Source organism: Python bivittatus, unplaced genomic scaffold (assembly GCF_059951505.1).
Source record: "Python bivittatus isolate LINGU-HERP-01145 unplaced genomic scaffold, Pbiv_v1 ctg000390_np1212, whole genome shotgun sequence".
NCBI classification, from domain to species: Eukaryota; Metazoa; Chordata; class Lepidosauria; order Squamata; family Pythonidae; genus Python; species Python bivittatus.
The window spans coordinates 337,137-356,555 of NW_028277070.1; the positions used below are offsets into that span (position 1 = coordinate 337,137).

Here is a 19,419-nt window from a genome sequence, read left to right on the forward strand (position 1 = left end):
AATGGATTGATATTATAATTGGAGTTTATTAATTCCCAATTGTCCACGGTCCACAATTTAGGTAGTGTATACCTAAAAAACATAATACCCAAATAAAATCCAGTGATGAATAAGATAAAATAATTGTCAGTAATATTAAACATATGCCACATAAAATCACAGTATGATCACAGTGGAACCAGTATCTCTCACGTTCTAACACCAAATGGTTTTTCAAGTACACGGGAGCATCAGCCCTCAACCTGGGCCCAGGAAGAATCTCTCTGGAAGAGCATTCCACCAGCGAGATGCCCCCATAACCTCACTGGATGGGGGCATCTGGAGGAGCCGCAGATGAGTGGACAGACCCGAGGCCATGTTGAGCTTCCAAGGCTTGGTGCTGGACCTGGGAATGAAGCGGTCTTCCACGTGATCTGACTGGCCAGTCCCAGATCTCTGTTGAGCTGGTTTACACAAACTGGTGCTTCATATCATGCTGCAGTGATCCAAACAGTAACTAATGGGGCAATGGCCCCTCAGTCCAGGCAAGGTCCTTGAGGAAATACTCAAGAGCTGATGGAAGGCAATCCGGATCAGCTTCGAAGCATCCTAAATTATGCACCCAAAACCTTTAGGGCGGGAGAGAGCAATCTGTACCCCCACTCCACAAAACTCCTAGAGTTTGGTCTAATCTTGATTCATGGCAAATTTTAGTGATTTCTGAAAAATGGTTAGCAAGCTTGTTAGCTACTCCAAGGCAGGAAACCAATGAAAATTAAAAATAACCCCCAACTCTTCTCTACAATCTTAGAAAACACTGAAAAATCCCTAATGTGGCACAGCTTCTCCCACTTTCCATCACCACCCCACCCTCAAATCCGATGAGCACTGGATTCACCCAAACTATTAACTCTCCTGCTCTGGCGTTGTAGGACAAGACAGGCAGCAAGTTTACAGGTGAAGCTGCAGTTTTTAAGAAGCAGCGTAGGCCTCCAAAAGCCACAGGAAGCGTTGTGAAGCTGCTGAGAAAAGCACTGATGTGTTTTCCACAACTTTGCCCCAGAGCTCTGACATGCTCTAAGCTAGGGTTCCCCTTGTATCTGTGCATCAGTTTTCACTGTGGAAGGTAGAGAGCTGAAGCAATTTTATCACAAAGGGAGTCTGAATAGGGGAGCCAAACAGAGCCCACAAGTTACAGTTCTTTGGTTTACTTTTAATTTAGTAATAAGCTCCCGCCCTGCCTGCCTGGCGCTGTTCAGAGTTCTTCGCAATCAAATATGAAGTTGCTGGTTCTCAGGCAAAAGGACATGACTTGCCTTTAAACTACCTCTAAGATAGAGGCATCGGAAGGCACTTCACAGATGATTAAGCAGGAATCCAAGTACGACTGGTGGAAAAAGGGAAAATTATCACAAAGATCAAGCTAAGAAGATCGCTGGCTTCTGCAATGAGAGGGTCAAACTCACTAAACTGTTAGTGTTATATTTAGAGCATCAGGTGATCTGGGAGACATTGTTTACTTGATTTTCAAAGTCCTTTACCAAAGGTTCTTGAACAAACATAGCAGTCATGAGATAAGAGGAAAAATCCTCCAGTGGACCAATAACTACAAAAGCAGAAACTAGTGACAAGAAAAAGCCAATTCTTGCAATGGAGAGAAATGGGGCCACTTGGGTGGTGATTGTTAAGAGTTTAAGTAAGCAAGATACAAAAACAACAACGTATGCAAACTATTGTACAATATCCTTAATTTCACATGCTAGCAAAATAATGCTGGGGATCAACCTCTCTGAGTCACTTCCTCGCGAGATGGGTGGTGACCAAATTTGAAATATAAATAAATAAATCATCCAAAACAAATCACATCCCTACATGGAAGGAGATGCCAGGTGTTCAAGCGTCGTTCAATTTCTAATTGCAGGTTTTAGTATCTTGAAGTACTGTCAGAACTTCAAATGGTCACTGAACAAGTGGTTGTTAACCAAGGACTACCCGTAAGAAGGATTCAGATAATCTCAAACAGGTTTAGAGAAGGACAAGAAGGATAATCAGGGAGAGATTAAAGGAGCTGGGAATATTTAACTTTGAGGAAAGAATATTGAAGGAGAGTTTTGTGGCCACCATCTTGACTTTTATTTTTACCATGCCCTGTGAACACCCTGAATAGGGCACCAAACTGTTGGCCTGGTGTACAGTTTCAAACATTTTGAACATTTGGTACTTGAAGATAATGAGTAAGGCCATACTATAGATATATCTAACTAGTAAAGAAGCTTACTTCCTATATTTTGTGGTGAGGTATCCACAACAGACACTCCCTAAGAGTCCTCCAATCCCGTAACTGGACACAATGAAGGACCACAACAAGACAATGTTTTCTTGAGGGAGTGGTGAGCCATGTCGTTCCAGCCAGGTCTCATTAATGAATTGTTTAATATGCTGTGGACAAAAAATGCATTCATTTTACACTTAATGAACTTCTTCACTTTTTCACAAGAGTTTGCCTATAGTAATTTACAATGTATCTAACAAACAATAGCAATAGCTGTATTATTAAAAATATGGTTAAAATAATATGAATGGTAAAATATCCACGAATTTGTTTCTCATTGACTCTTCAACCAGATATGTTGGTTCTCCCTGTCTGTGAGACATGAACGCAATTGTTGGGTTTCTTTGGAATTTTAATCCATTCCAAATAGTAACAATAATTGCTACAGGCAATCCTCAAATTATGATGGTATTCCATCGCTAAGCAATGTGGTCGTAAAGCGCAATGTCACGTTAACGCATCGCTTAGGGATGGCAATTCCAGTAGTCCCCGTTGCCGTCGTTAACCAAACCCCACTGGTTATTAGGCCAGGACCCACCCCAATCCAAGTCATTCCTAGCTTGGTCCCTCCCAGCCCTGAGCCTCGGTAAGGTAAGGGGCTGTTCCTCTTCAGCTCCTCCTACCCACCTATCTCCCTCCCATCTCTGCCCTTCTTGCTGCCCTGCATAGCAGCACTCCTCGGTGGTGGCGCTAGGGGGAAAGTAGAGGCCCGAGGCCTTCAGCAGTCTCAGCTGGCTGCCACCGCCACCAGGCTTCTACTTCAGCTCCAGCGCTGCTGGTGCTGCCACCAAGGAGTGCGCCTCAAGCCTGTGCCACAGCCATTCCAGCACCACAACATAAAGTCCCAACCATCTCTACCACCCTGCACTCTGCAGGCCCTGCTGTGCCCAGCTGACCTTAGCCATCTTTCGCCTGCTGCTGCTGAGGCACACCAGGAGTGACCCTGTGCGAGGCAGCTGCTGGCTCTGCCAGGCCTCCTTCCTGAGGCCATGTGTGCCATTCTTCAAATAGCGCATGCCTTTCTTGTGATCCTTCTGAAGGCCTTCTGAAACGTTGCCAGATGGCTGCACCCACTGTTCTCCAAACAGTGCGTGCCATTCTTGCAATGCTTTGGAAAGCCTTCAGAAAGCATTTGAGGCCTTCTGAAGCATTGCTTCAGTGCAATGCTTCAAAGTGCACGCAATTTGGAGAATGGCGCAGGCAGCCTTGGGAAGAAGGCCTGGCACAGCCAGCAGCTGCCTCGCATAGGGCCAGGCCAGGCACACCTCATCAGCAGCGTGAGGAAGACGGTGAAGGTCAGCTGGGCATGTCAGGGTTTGTGGAGCACAGGGCGGTGAGAGTGGCTGGGTCCTCCATTTGGCGCTTGGTGGCTGGCCACAGCATGGAGCTTGAGGCAGCACTCCTTGGTGGCAGTGCAGGTGGTACTGGGGCTGAAGTAGAGGCCCAGGGTTGGTGGCAGCTGGCTGAGACTGCTGAAGGCCCTGGGCCTCTAATTCAGCCTCAGTGTCACCGCCGAGGAGTGACGCTGTGCAGGGAGGCCAAAAGGGCAGAGATGGGGGAGGGGAGAGGCAGGTGGGGGAAGCACCGCTGTAAGTTCGAATGGTCACTGAACGAATAGTCATTAGGCGAGGACTACCTGTGTACTATTTTTATAGTATATTATTATTAGCATGTTCCTGAATCCCTCCAGTTTCCTAGTGACTTACAATGAAGACATATGTTAAAAATAAAATATCCACAATAATAAATTAATAAAATGTCCACAACAGTAAGTCAAACCCACTCAACCCAATGCAACATAAACCTAATCTAATAATTAGTAAAATTGATAGTAATAATGCCAATGACAAAATACAAGTTACAAAAACACAAATGCAGATCATGAAGAGTTAATCTCTGAAGGCTATCCAAAAAGTCAGCATTGAAAGGATGGGAGGCTATTTCACTACTGGGGGGAGGCTATTTCAAAGAATTGGGGGCATGGCAAAAAACCTGTTTTCTGGCCTTGGCTACCTTCACTTCACAAAAATGGGTTACCAGCAGCAGCTTTTCCTTGTATTATCACATTGGATGGACCAACTCAGGTTGGAGTAGATGGTCCTGCAATAACCTTGGTGCCAAGACATCTAGGGCTTTATTATTTAAAATTAGTATTTTGGCTTGTATCAGGAAACCTGTCAGTGACCAATGCAAAGTTCACAACATAGAAGTAATATGGTCATGGCCGTGAGTACGAGTCAATAGATGGACTACTGCATTTTGAACCAGTTGCAATTTCTGAGTGGTTTTTAAATGTAGCCCTATGTAGAGCGCATTGCCAAGTCCAAGCAAGCAGTGCTAAGGACATTAGTCACTGTATTTAGGTTCTCTTGCTCCAGGAAGGGCTGCAACCCTCACATTAGCTGGACTGGACAAAGGCCTTCTGACTTCCACTTGTTCACACAGCAGTGGCTATGAGTCCAGGAGGTTCCTCAGGTCATGGAACTGCTCCCTCAGGCCACCCCCTTGAGAGACACCACTGGAACTGTGTGTAATGAACATACAGCAACTCCACCTTACGTGTCTTCAGTTTTAGCTTGTTTCATCCCATCCAGATCCCAAAGGCCTTCAGACGCCAGATAAGGCTGATGGCATCTCCAGCTGGGCCCGGAGTGAGAGTTTAAAAACTCTGTATTATTAGCACGGTTACGGTAATGTACCTTAAACTCCCAGATAATTCCTCCCAACACCTACATATGGATACTAAACAGTAGGGAGGGAACCAACCCCTGTTTTACCCCATGAGACAGTGGCTACCAAGCTGACTTCTCCCCCACTGCTACTGACTTGAGCTGCCCAAGGTAAGAACAGAAGACCTGAGTGATTTTACCAACAAACTGTTCCACATATACCCACAACAGCACTTCTATAGCGAGTTCACTGTAAAGAGGGCTGTGTCAGAGTCTGCACACTCAGTTCCCAAGTTCAGTAAATCCTCTGGACTCTATTTGGTTCCATCAAAGATTTCTTTATTTGAGAAGCAGCATACAGCATCCATAGATTGTTGAGTCTAATTTTCCCCAGCCTGAAGCTTTCCTTTTAACCCCTTCCCCCCCCCCCCCCCTCTATTCTACTTTTCCCGCTTGAAATTCTCCGCGCCTTTCTCCTGGACTCACGGCTGCTTGACCTTGTTGGCGCCTTTAACCAAAATAACGGCACCTGGCTCTAAATGTTTTAATTCCTCTTCTCTCCTGACTTTTATGGCAGGAACAAGCAAGCGGGCCTACAATTAACAACTCTAACATTTAACCCTGTCAACTATGCATCACTATTCTACATTTTAACTATGCTTTGATTTCTAGCTTACGCAGATCCTGACAGGCTGCTGGGGCATGATCTGTTGACACAGTAAAAATGAAGGAGCACATACACTTTGCTGCCATTACTGCCAATGCACAGGATTGTCCCATTCTATATAAGCTGGATTCTCTAACTTAGAGACTGCCTTGCAAGCCAACTTTGTATTGCCCACCAGTTAAGTGCAGCCATGCAATGCACTGACTCATAATAATGAAGAAGGAATATCTAAATATGCTGGTGTAGGCTTCACGGTCAGTATCTGTTGGGCACTCTGTTGAGCTTCAGGATTTCATGACTGTGGTCTAGACAGCAGATTTTCAGACATTTCACCAGCAGCTGGCATCTTCAGAGGGAGGAAGAGAGACTGACTCATTGGATGACAGCATGTTTGGGGGCTTGGCACTCTCCCATTATCAACATTTCATTCCTTGCTTTCTGGATTGGGAGTCACCTGTGCTGGTGAGAGTTGTTCCTGGCAGCTGACTGGCTCTCCAACTACAGGCTGAGAATCTGCTAGGTTCTCCTCTTCAGCCTCAGAATCAAAGCAGCTCATAAGACTGAGCAGGCAGGTCCAATTTGGGGGAAGAGGACTGGCCTTTGGGTAGTCTCTTATGGGGTGCCTCAGGACTCAGTCCTTTCCCCTACCTTACTGAACATTTATATGAAGCTTCTGGGAGAGTTTGTCAGCAAGCGTAGAGTGTATTATTATTGTTGGTCACACAGCCAGATGTTTAGACTGGATTTGGCATTTTTATCTACCTATCGAGTCCTTCCCAAGGATCTGGGATAGGTAGATGTGTTGTTCGATGGTGTTAAAGGTATCGTCGCAGGACATAAGCTGTTCCAAGTAAAGCTGCCTTTTGCAATTGACTGATGGTGATTTTGTCAATGCCGATGGTCTTCAAGCGGTGCTCCAGATGTTGTGGGACTGCAACTAAGGTGCCTATAACTCTTTGCTTTCTTTTGCCACTACTTCTATTTTCTACCTTTTACTTCTATTTGAAGGTCTTTGTATTTTGTGATTTTCCCCAATTCTGTCTCTCCTATTCTGCTGTCTCCAGGTATTGCAGTGTCCACTATCCAGACCTTTTTGTCTTTCTTATCAACAGCTGTTAAGTCTGGGGTGTTGTGTGGCAGGTGCTTGTCTGTTTGAATTCTAAAGTCCCACAGCTTCTTCATTTTCTATTACTTTGTCTGTGTTGTGGTCTTGCTTGCAGGCAAGTGGTATTTCTTGGAGATATTCCATTGCACCATTGTTGCTACCTTATCATACCATTGTTTGTAATCAGACTGTGCAATCTTCTTGCAGCAGCTGACTGGGTAGTCCACTGTTTCTTCAGCTCCTTTGCAGAGACGGCATTTGCTGTCTGTTGCTGTCTCCTCAATTCTGGCTTTGTATGCATTTGTTCTTAAGGCTTGGTCTTGTGCAGCCAGAATTAGCCCCTGTCTCTTTCTTCAATTTTCCTGCTCTTAGCCATTGCCAGATCTTCTTGTTACCTGCTTTGCCTGCTAGTTTTTTTGTGTACTGGCTATGTAATACTTTGCCTTGCCGCATCTCTTTTCTGTTCTTCATTTGGTCTTTCTTATAGGCCAGTTTGGTTTCTTTGGTATTTAGTAAACCTTCATGGTGTACTAGCTTCAGTGCATCTTCTTCACTGCCCTTCGGATATGCTCCTAATGCCCTTTTTTCTTTTTCAACTGTCTGGTGTACTTGCAACATTCCACGCCCACCTACGCTCCTTGGTAAGTAGAGTCTGCTGCGTGGAGGAAGGGCATGATTCATTGTCATTATTTTTCTGGTCTTCCTATCCAGGGTTTTAGTTCAGCTTGAGTCCAGTCCACTATTCCAGCTGTGTATCGAATGACTGGAATTGCCCAGGTCGTAATTGCCTTGACGTTATTTCCTCCACTGAGTTTGGACTTCTTCACTCTCATGATGTATTTACTGCTAACCTTCTTCTTGGCTTCAATGTGTTTGATGTTGTCAGCTTGAAGGATGCCCAGGTATTTGTAGTGATTTTCTTCATCCAGACGCTTGATGTTATTTCTATAGTGCATCTTGATTCCTTCAGTATTCACTATTTTCCCCCTGTTGATGGTAAGGGTGGCACATTTGTCCAGTCCAAACTCCATTGCAATATCTTGGCTGTATATTAGACAGTGTTGAGCAGCAATTCTATTTCAGATGGTCTTTTTCCATACAGATTCAGATCATCCACGTGAAGAAGGTAGGATAGCCTGGCAGATGTTTTTGATGTTTGATAGCCATGGTCTGACCTGTTCAGTATTGTTGACAGAGGAATCAATGCAATGACAAATAGTAGTGGTGAGAGTGAGTCTCTTTGAAAGATTCCTCTCTTATTGACCTCTCCCAGTCTGTCACCATTGACCAGGAACTGTGTCTTCCACTCTGCCATTGATCTTTGCACAAAGCTTCTGATGTTTCTACTGACGCTTGTCATTTCTAGGCACTTGATTATCCAGTCATGTGGCAGGGAGTTGAACATCTTCTTGTAATCAATCCAAGCTACATTCAAGTTGGTCTTCCTTCTCTTGCAGTTTTCCAAAATCATCTTGTCAATTAGGAGCTGATCTTTTGTTCCTCTGCTGCTTGGGCAGTTTCCTTTCTGCTCAGATGGAAAGAGCTTGGTTTCAGCTAGATCCTGTTGGACTGCATCAGCTACCACACCAGTCAGCAATTTGAAAGTTGGCAAGCAGGTAATTGGCCTGTAGTTGCCTGGTGCCGCCCCTTTTGTTGGATCTTTCACTATCAGGTAGGTTTTGCCAGATGTTAACCAATCTTCAATTTCAGCTCCTTGCACTATGTTGTTAAACTGCTTGGCAAGGAATGGGTGCAGATGTTTCAACCAAAAACCATGCAGTTCATCTTCACATAGTGCTGACCAATTCTTGATCTTCCTTGGTCTTTTCTCCACCATTTCTGCTGTTATTACAAGTTCTTTCATTTCAGCTTCTTTTTTATTCTTATCCACTCCCTTTATCCAAGCTGCATTCTTGTTGCATTTCTTTGGGTTGTCCCATGGCTGCGCTCAGAGCTGCACTGTTTCTTCTTTGTCAGGTGTTGACTGGTTCATTGCAATCTCTCCATTGATGGATTGGTAGAAACGTTTCTGATTTGACTGAAATTTGTTGGAATAAAATGCTTGCTTATCAGAAACTTGATTCAGGCTTCTGCAGTGTGGCCAGGCCAGTGGCCGACACACGAACCAGAAACCTAGGATGAGGGAAGGCACCAGATAATAAAAGCACCTAAAAGCACGATAAGGCGATCACTGCTTGAGAAATACCTGATGCCACGTAAGCAAGTAGGGAAACGTATAACCATGACAGGCTATACAGGAAACATAGAATAAACCAATAGTGTTGCTTAAAGCTGTTGCATGACTATAAAAGGCTATATGCCCCCACAACCTGCCCCCACAACCTGCTTCCTGACTTGTAATACCCAATAAAAGAGTAGTTCAGAACACGCTCTGGGCTCACTCACCTCGAGGAAAACCTGCGTGTTTGTCTTCACTCTCGCCTGTCGAGACCCCATGAGTGGCCCACCCTGATGCGGACTGCAAAGCCGCATTGTGGTGACCCCGACGTGATCGCGTGATTTCACGAGGTGCGTCTCGGACCGTCCTTACTTATTCGCTCGAGGGGAGCTGTGCACTCGTCCCGTCTGAAACACGGCTGGATATTCGTAAGTATGGGCGGAAAATTCTCTCAACTACAGACAGCGCATCTGAAGGAATTGAGGGAATTAACCGAATCTTCCTCTAAAATTTCTTCAAACGGAGGCAAAACCCTCCCCCGTTTGAAAAACAAAGAATTAATTGGCCTTTTGTCTTACATTTGGCAACAATGTCCATCATACCCTGAAAAAGGGTCACTGAAAATATCCACATGGACAAAATTGGGGGAATACTTCCACGCGGCCCCTAGGGCCCCGGTCCAAATTCTGACCTCATGGCGTGTGGTCATGGAATGCTTAATGATTCACCATAAATTCGAAAACCAAATGCCGGCAGAACCCATACCACCCCCGTATGATTCTGTTAAAAATTCTCCGGCCACTTTACTTCCCATGTCAGCAGGTTCTGGGTGCCTTGATCCAGCCAATGGTCCCACGGCTCCCATGGCTCCAAGTCCCCCCCTTACTATAAAACCTCAAAGGGGGGGTCACATAATCAGAGCTATGCAGACTGCTCAGCAGTCAGGTCAACTCTCTGCTGAGGATCTTGAAGCGTGTGCAATGTTTCCGGTGACCTGGGTGGTGCCCGCCGGAGCTGCTGCGGGCGCTCCCGGCCAGCCGGTGCATACGCACATAGATTACAAACAAATCAAAGAGATTAAAAGTGCTGTTAGAGATTATGGCCTGCAGTCGCGTTATGTTATGGGCTTGCTTACTTCGCTTTCTACTGCTGCTGTGGAAATGCTGCTTGCAGATTGGCAGTCGCTTTTTGGCATGATTTTAACCCCTGCTCAATATGTAATTTGGAATTCGGAGTACGGCAAACAGGCTGCCGTTGCCATAAATGCTGGACTCCCTCAAAATGTTACTGCTGACGATGTCCTGGGGACTGGCACCGTCAGCACTATTGCACAACAGCAAAACTCCGATAGAGCTGCTTTTCCTATTATTAAAAATTGTGCCTTAGCAGCCTTACGAAAGGTTGATGACAATCAGGGCAAACCTTTGCAAACCTTTTCTAAAATAATTCAATCGCCTACAGAAGACTATTTTTCCTTTATTAGTCGCCTTCAAGTTGCATTAGAACGCCAAATTGACAACGTAGATGCTAGAGGTGAACTGTGTATGAAATTGGCTTATGAAAATGCTAATTCGGACTGTCAAAAGGTGCTCCAGCCCATAGCTAACAAACCTGGCATCACCCTGGCTGATTTTCTCCAAGCATGTCGTATTGTCGGAACCACCAGCCACAAAATGGCTGCGCTGGCCTCCGCCATTACCACAACCTTGCTTCCGCCTTCTTCTTCCTCCCTCGCGCCACAAGACGCACTTCCTGTGTCACGCCCTGCCGGAAATTGCTTCAATTGCGGGAAACCTGGTCATTTCAAATCTCAGTGCAGGGCACCAGGAGGTGGCGCACATCGCAGTTCCTCCCAACAGGCAGTCAAGCCTAAGACCGTTTGTCCAAAATGCAAAAGGATTTCATTGGGCCAACCAATGCAGGTCCTTTAATCAAAGTCAGCAGAATTCGGGAAACTGATTGTGGGGCATGCAGCCAGCCCCACCCCCAAGGCTGAATTACCCAATGAGGACCCGTCCCCTCACTCTGTAGAGATGACTGCGGACGAGACCGTGACCTATTCTTTACCCGCTCATGTTTATCATCTTTTTATATCGCCTCGCTTGCCTTTGACATTGCACCCCGAAATGCCAGTGCTTGTTTTCCCTAACTTGGACCTTACCGCTCAAGGAGTCATAGCTGCCCCCTTTTTGCGCAGTGCTGACTCCTTTTCTGATTTTGCCTTGGCAATTATGGTTAATTCTCCGGTAACCATCAAACAGGGAGATGTGGTGGCGACAATGATCCCCCTTGAGACTTTTTCTGACTGTATGACTATAGAGCAAAACGTCAACTCCAAAAGGCCAGTAGCCAAGTTTAAACTCAATGGACGTTCTTTTTCCGGTCTTCTAGATACCGGTGCCGACGTCTCGGTCATCTGCTCAGCTGAATGGCCTGCCGATTGGCCTACTGACCCTGCCCCATCCGTCAGAGGGGTAGGAGGGATCCAGACGGCTCAGATCAGCTGCAATTGGATCTCAGTCACGTCAGCCACAAGCCCTGTTACCGCTTTCATTAAGCCTGTAGTTTTACCTTTACATACTAACTTGTGGGGACGAGATTTGATGTCCCAATTCCAAACCAAGCTTATTTTGCAATAATGGCTGTTTCAGCTGTTTTGCGGCTGGAATTGCAATCTCAAACTCCAGTCTGGATAGATCAATGGCCGCTCACAGTGGAAAAACTCACTGTATTAAAACAATTGGTCAATGAACAATTGGACAATGGGCACCTTGAGCCCTCTTTAAGCCCTTATAACACTCCAGTCTTTGTAATTAAAAAGAAATCCGGTAAATGGAGATTTCTTCATGACCTTAGGGCGGTGAATGCAATTATCAAACCAATGGGGGCGCTGCAATGTGGCCTCCCAAATCCAAATTTGATTCCTCAAAGTTACGATATGATGATCATTGATCTTAAAGATTGCTTTTTCTCTATACCCTTGCATCCTAAAGATAAACATATCTTTGCCTTTACTGTACCTGCGCTCAATAATTCTCAACCAACTTCTCGCTATCAATGGAAAGTTTTGCCACAGGGAATGCTGAACAGCCCCACCATGTGTCAATACTTTGTATCGCAGGTTTTACAACCCTATAGGGATAAATATTCGTCATTTTTAGTTTATCATTACATGGATGACATTCTGGTTGCTGCACCAGGACCCAAAGGTACTGTCTTAAAAACATTGCCTCACCTACAACACATATTGCAACAAGGAGGATTACATATTGCACCAGACAAAGTACAACTTTCATCACCTTTTCATTATTTGGGACACAAGGTGCTTGAATCACACGCTAACCCCTGTTTGCCGAACATTCAATTGCCACCTGCGCCTACCTTGCTACAATTACAGCAATATTTGGGATCCATCAACTGGATCCGCCCCTATATAGGTCTTTCCACCATTCAACTTTCTCCCTTATTCACGGCACTAACTAAAGGAAAGCAACCTGCAGATGTCATCCCTTTGCAAAAGGAACAATTGGACGCTGTAAAATTAATTAATCAGGCCCTACGTACCAAATGGGTGGATCGCATGAAAGACAACTTGCCTTTCTCTTTGCTCCTACTGAACACGCTGACACTGCCAACAGGTGCGGTGGTTCAGGTGACACCTTCATTGCTAATCCTTGAATGGATCCACCTGTCTCACACGCCTCGTGCAACGCTTACTACTAAACCCGCTCAATTTGCTTCCCTTATTACCAAAGGTCGGCTGCGGTCTAAGGCCCTAGCTGGTGTTGAACCCTCTGTCATTTATGTTCCTTGCTCTCTCTCCACATGGGAGTCACTGCTAGCGGTCAGCGACCACCTTCAGTTTGCCCTCGCTGACTGGCCTGGCACTGTCTCTTGCCATCCACCACCAGACCCTCGGGTACAACTTCTCAGAACCACTCCCTTTATTTGGCAAACTCCTATGTCTCCTTTCCCCATTCATGATGCAGTCACTGTCTTCGCCGACGGCAGCAAAAAATCTGGCGCCTGCGCTTGGCAGATTGACGGCCAATGGCACACAAAAACCACCCCTCCACAATCCTCCGCCCAACGGGCAGAGCTTTATGCTTCCATCCTTGCTTTTGAGGCCTTTCCTCATCAATCTTTTAACCTTATTCTCGACAGTTTTTATGTTTCCCAAATTATTTCCTCCATTTATCAAGCCTATTTATCCCCCTCTATCGAACCAACTCTTCTATCTTTGTTTCTGTCCTTACAACACCTCATTTCTAAAAGGACTCATTTTTTCCATGTTGCACACATTCGTAGCCACCAACCGTTCCCTGGTATCCTCCAGGAAGGAAATAGCGTGGCCGACGCTGCGGCCGCGGCTGCATCCTCCTCCCCACTCATTTTTGCCTTTTCCTCACCCACTCCGTGGGAAAGTCATTCCTATTTCCACCAGAATAAAAAGGCGCTCATTCAGCAGTTCAAAATTTCTGCTACAGAGGCCACTGCAATTTTACAGCAATGCCCCACCTGTAGCAAACAAGCGCACTCTGTGCCCATGGGAGTTAACCCCAGGGGGACAGAGTGCAACCAAATTTGGCAAATGGATGTTACCCAATATGCTTCTTTTTCCCCATGGAAGTACTTACACGTTTCCATTGACACTTACTCGGGGTTCATCATGGCCACCCCTCAAAGGGGCGAAGCCTCTAAACACATTATTAATCATTGTATTCGAACCTTTGCAACGCTGGGACGCCCAAAAGAACTTAAAACAGACAATGGGCCTGGCTATACAGGCAGTGCTTTTGCCGCCTTTTGCCAGAAATGGGGAATCACACACAAATTCGGCATACCATACAACAGCAAAGGTCAAGCCATAATTGAAAGAGCAAATCAGACCTTAAAACATGCTCTTGACAGATATATAGAAACCAAGGGGAAAGGGCCCCTAGCCTCCCAGCGGTGCAAGACATTCTCAACCTTTGCCTCTATACTCTTAACTTTCTCAACTTGACCGGACTACCTGCCACTTCTGCTGCTTGTCGTCACTTTGCCTCACAACCTGCTGCTGACCACCAACGACCACTTGTCTACTATCGTTGCCTGCCAGACCCCGCCTGGAGAGGGCCTGCGCAACTCATCACCTGGGGTCGAGGTTACGCGGCCATTCAGCTTCCCGATAAGGTTCTGTGGGTCCCTGGTCGCTGCGTCCGTCCTTGTCATCTCCCGCTTTCGCCGGACGCCCAAGACGTCCCTCCTCCTCCCCACATAAGAGGCCTTACTGGTGTCACTCCGGAAGCTGACCCTCAACGTACGGCCGAGGAAGAGGACAGCAGGGACAACAGAAGGTAGACCAAGGGAAGGGCCTCAATCAAAATGTCACATCTGCCTCAATTGGGAAGAATACTGTGGTTCCCGGTTGCCCTTCAGCTACTGAGCGTTGCCCTCTGCGCACCTAACTATGCGCAGCACAATCCCCATCAACCCCAGAACCTAACGTGGGCGGTATTGGACGCACATGCAGACATCCTGAACTCCACTTCATCTATGGCGGTGCCGGGGTCCTGGTTTCCTGACCTGTACTTTGACTTTGGAGTGATGATGGACACCACCACTTCTCCCAACAGACCGGGTATGGTTAGCCACAGATGGATCAAGAGATGGCCCCTTTATGTCTGCCCCGGCCATGTCAGGGCAACAACATACCGGAAGAAGTGTGGTGGGGAAAACGATTATTTTTGTGCGGACTGGAGCTGCGTCTCCACGGGAGAAATAACATGGAACCCCCCTTTCAGAGGTGATCTTATTACACTCAGACGGACTGGTGAGAACGTACGATGTGAGCAAAACCAATTTGGAACATATGTTAATTGTAATCCGGTTAAAATCTCTTTCACCGCTGAGGGAAAACGACACACGGGGTGGCAGTCAGGGGTCACTTGGGGAGGCCGAGTTCATGATAAAACCGGGGAGCCAGGGAATATTTTTACTATACGCCTAACACAAACCCCCATAGAACCCCCGGTACCGGTGGGCCCCAAGACAATACCAGCCAACCGCAGGGAGCCACCCCCACAACCCACCCCCACTCCCGGGAAAAGTTCACCTACTTCCATCGGTTATTCTTTTTCCCCTTCACGGAGCCGCCCTGGGAACCCCCTTTGGGACATCGTCACAGCCACCTATCACATGGTCAATGACACCAATCCCAACCTTACTACAGCCTGCTGGTTTTGCTACGATGTTCGACCCCCATATTATGAGGCTGTAGGGCTTGTTTCTCCATACAACACTTCCTCGAATGACAAGGCATGCAGATGGAAACATGGCTCACAAACATTGCAGTCAATCTCAGGCAAGGGAACCTGCCTTGGACAGGTACCCACACAGTATAAACAATACTGCAACACAACACATAGTGAGGTTGATACAACACTCTTTTACATACCACCCACAGATGGATGGTGGGCTTGCTCTACAGGCCTCACGGCCTGTGCCCATGGTCATGTAATAAGCACCAAAGGTTTTTGCATCCTTGTCCAGGTCATGCCACGCATATACTACCACACAGAAGAAGAAGTTTACAACACTTACTCAGGGTCAGAACTCATAAGACACAAGCGTGAACCCATTTCCACCCTCACAGTAGCTCTCTTGGTAGGACTTGGCCTAACAGGAGCAGGAACTGGGATAGCATCCTTTGCAAATCAGTATGTCCAATATCACCACCTTAGGGCAGCCATCGATGAAGACTTAGAGAGAATAGAAACTTCGATCTCTCACTTACAAAAATCCCTAACCTCCCTCTCAGAAGTGGTCTTGCAGAACAGAAGAGGCCTTGATTTACTTTTTCTAAAAGAGGGGGGGTATGTGTGGCTTTAAGAGAAGAATGTTGCTTCTATGCAGATCACTCTGGCATAGTGCAGGACTCCATGACCAAACTCAGGGAGGGCCTGGATAAACGTAAAAAGGAGAGGGAGGGTCAGCAAGGATGGTCTCAATCCTGGTTCAACTTTTCCCCATGGTTGACCACCCTGATAGGTACCATAGCAGGACCACTGATATTGCTACTCCTTGCATGTACATTAGGCCCCTGCATTTTATCTCGCCTAACAAAATTTGTGGAAACTAAAATAGGTGCCTTGGAAAATATGGTACTGGAACGCCACCATTACCAACCAATACGGTCTGGAGAAAATATGGAAAAAGCATCCCTCCGCATATTAGACTCTGACGAAGAGTTGGAATCCACCAGTTTTACTTTTAAAACAAAAACGGAGGAGATGTTGGAATAAAATGCTTGCTTATCAGAAACTTGATTCAGGCTTCTGCAGTGTGGCCAGGCCAGTGGCCGACACACGAACCAGAAACCTAGGATGAGGGAAGGCACCAGATAATAAAAGCACCTAAAAGCACGATAAGGCGATCACTGCTTGAGAAATACCTGATGCCACGTAAGCAAGTAGGGAAACGTATAACCATGACAGGCTATACAGGAAACATAGAATAAACCAATAGTGTTGCTTAAAGCTGTTGCATGACTATAAAAGGCTATATGCCCCCACAACCTGCCCCCACAACCTGCTTCCTGACTTGTAATACCCAATAAAAGAGTAGTTCAGAACACGCTCTGGGCTCACTCACCTCGAGGAAAACCTGCGTGTTTGTCTTCACTCTCGCCTGTCGAGACCCCATGAGTGGCCCACCCTGATGCGGACTGCAAAGCCGCAGAAATTGGAGATTCTGCCTATAGTGTGCAATTTGAGCTTCGTATCTGCTGATCTTTTTGGCTATGGCTGTTATTTGTTGCTTTATCATTTCCAGTGCTTCTTTGATCTTCCTTGTTTCTAGGTGATATTTCCTGATCAGGTATCTTTGGTCTTCTTGCTCTTCAGCTTCTTTTCTTTCATCTGTTCTAGCTTGCTTGCATCTGATCTTAGCATGCCAATCTTATTTTCCAACCTGATCTTCCATTTGGGTGGTGCACTGTTTGGTTTTTTTTCTTGTTGATTTTGCATCCAAGGTATTCAGTTATAACTGCATTGTGCTGTACATTAGTTGGTTTGTTTCTTGCAGTGAGCTGGTGCTTATATTGGATATTACGGTATTGGCATCTTTTAATACTTGTACTAGCTGTTTCTTTGTAACAAGCTTCAATGCAGGCAACCTTATTCTGTTCTTTTTTGTGCTATTCTAGATGCTCATTTACTGTGTTTCAATTTCTCTTGTTTTTTAGTTAGAGGGCTTTGTTCTTTCTGAGAAGGCAGAAGAGAGGGTGCGTGGTTTGGGAATGAAAACAACTCAATAGCCACCTCTGCTGCTGACTCCCCCTGGTTTGCCTCTACAGCCTCAGCCACTTCTGGCAAGGCTTGTTTCTTTGCCTTGGATAGACCTTTGCAATTCTTCCAATTCTACTTCTGTGAATACTTTTTTCTTTTTGTATTGTAAATCGACCTTGATCTGCTAGCCTGTTCCGTTATTTTTGATTCTGATGTTCTTTCCAGAACTGGTGCATTCTTTTCAGATATCCTCTTCTCGCTGGACTTGATTTGTATTGTTGTTATTATTTAAACTTGTGCCACCCAACTCTCAACAACGAATCAAAGAAATTACAATAAAATATAAAAAATAAAGAAAAAAAGATGGCATGTGTGATGTAGTGAGGGGTCACATTCCCCCTCATCGATGGCCTGGGTGAAGAGCCAGATCTTCACAACTCTTCTAAACAACATAGTGGGGGCCATCCGGATTTTGGGGGGAACCTCGTTCCAGAAGGCAATCACTGCTTCTGGGGTCCTGAGAGATGACATTGTTTAATTGAAGGAACCTGGAATGTGCCAACCCTGCAGGATCGAATTGGCCAGGCAGTCGCTATGGGAGATAGGCGGTCCATCAAGTAAACTAAAGTAAGGAAAAGATATTCAGATGCCATGATGTGTCTATACTTATAAAGATCAGAATGGTACAAGTAATGGTTTTTCTTGTGATACTCTATGGAAGCGAAAGCTGGGCTTTGAAGAAGCAGGATAGAAAGTATGTTGATGCTTTTGAACTTTGGTGTTGAAGACTCCTGAGAAGACCACATGTACCCAAGAAAGCAAACAAAGGATCATCGAACAGATCAAGCCAAGGTTCTCACTCAGGGTTGCCACGAGTTGACACCAACTTAATGGTGCATGTAATCAATTGTAGTTGATCTCTTGGTACTGAAATTGGCAAATAAGCAACAAAAGCAAGCTCAGCCCTCTTTACATACTGGACACAGAGAGGAAAAAGAACTGCTGCTAACTATAGACTTCAAGATATTGTTGAAGGGGATTTTTGATGGCTAAAATCCATAATAAATAAAACTGATTTGTTAAAGAGGATTCACACACACACACTTTTTTCCCAGATGGAAGAGTGGAGCTCCGCTCTCCTCTTCCTTGTTGGAAACCTGGAGAGAAGCTGTTGTCCAAAGGGGGGAACAGAGAAGGCATTAGGAAGGGAGCTCAGGAGCCAAAGGTAGTGGAGAGGGCAAGGGCCGGGGGGGGGAGGGCTGTGCGGGACGCTCTTAATCATACCTCACTCTTAATCATACCTGTAACAGGTCAACTGAACTGGCCTCCAGGTTAGCAGGCAGCAAATTTGACACATCTTGTGGCTGTCCTGGGTGTCTGAATAGTGGGAGAAATACTGCCTTTGTGAGGATGCAGCCAACAACATCTTAAGGCTCTCTTGGCTGAGAATGAAGAAAGAGCAATATTGTGGGACCGAGGGGGTGTAATAGACTCGTCCCCCCCCCTCCCCAGGACAAAGCTGACAAGTCCATGCTGATCTCTACGAATCACTGCATTGTTTTCACACACTGGTCGCTTCGTCTTCTCAGGTCTCAGTCCCACGCTAACTTGCCTATGGTCCCCTAGCTGCTTCTCCCTCTCCTTTCGGAAGTTGGGAACAATATTGGCACCTCAAGAACAGAGAGCTTATCCACCTCCCATCAACCTACAGAACGTGACGCTGCTGGATGACCCCAGGGTCATCAGAAATTCGTAACAGTTGTCACACTGATGAATTGTGGCTGAACAACCAGAAGCAAGGATGTTCCTTTTAAAAATGACACAACAGTAGCGAAGGCTCTGGAAAACGGAAAGACGGCTGTGCCGATCACCACAGTGTGTAGAGGGCAAGGGACAGACCCGTTTACCTTTCTAGAGGCGGCAGGGAAACCCAGCTGCGCTCCAGAGATTCTTTCCAACCCCCTTCCCGGCAGCAGCAGCCTTATTTCCGTGTCTGCCTTTTCCTCCGTGCACCGAGTAATGCGTGGCACCTATTGTGCGTCGTCCGGCACGGGCACGCTCGGAGCCACGGCTGGGCTGGAGCCGGCAACGTCCGGAGCGACCGCTGCGGGGATCCTCTGGAGAAGCTCCGATGCTGTCCAGACTCGCGGGCGGGCGGGGGCTGAGCGCCGCCCCGCCCCGCCCCGGGCCGTTTCTTTCCAGCGCAGCAAGCCCGGCC

General features: G+C 46.4%; 1 long non-coding RNA gene across 1 annotated transcript; it reads right to left on the reverse strand.

Annotated features, from left to right (window-relative positions):
* Positions 1–6: 6 nt before the first annotated feature.
* Positions 7–19,186, reverse strand: LOC148215353 (uncharacterized). The gene is made up of 3 exons (XR_015796662.1): positions 18,503–19,186; positions 2,258–2,418; positions 7–1,366 (listed from the first exon to the last, which is right to left on the reverse strand). It is a non-coding gene; the product is annotated as an uncharacterized LOC148215353 (long non-coding RNA).
* Between the last annotated feature and the right edge of the window lie 233 nt (positions 19,187–19,419).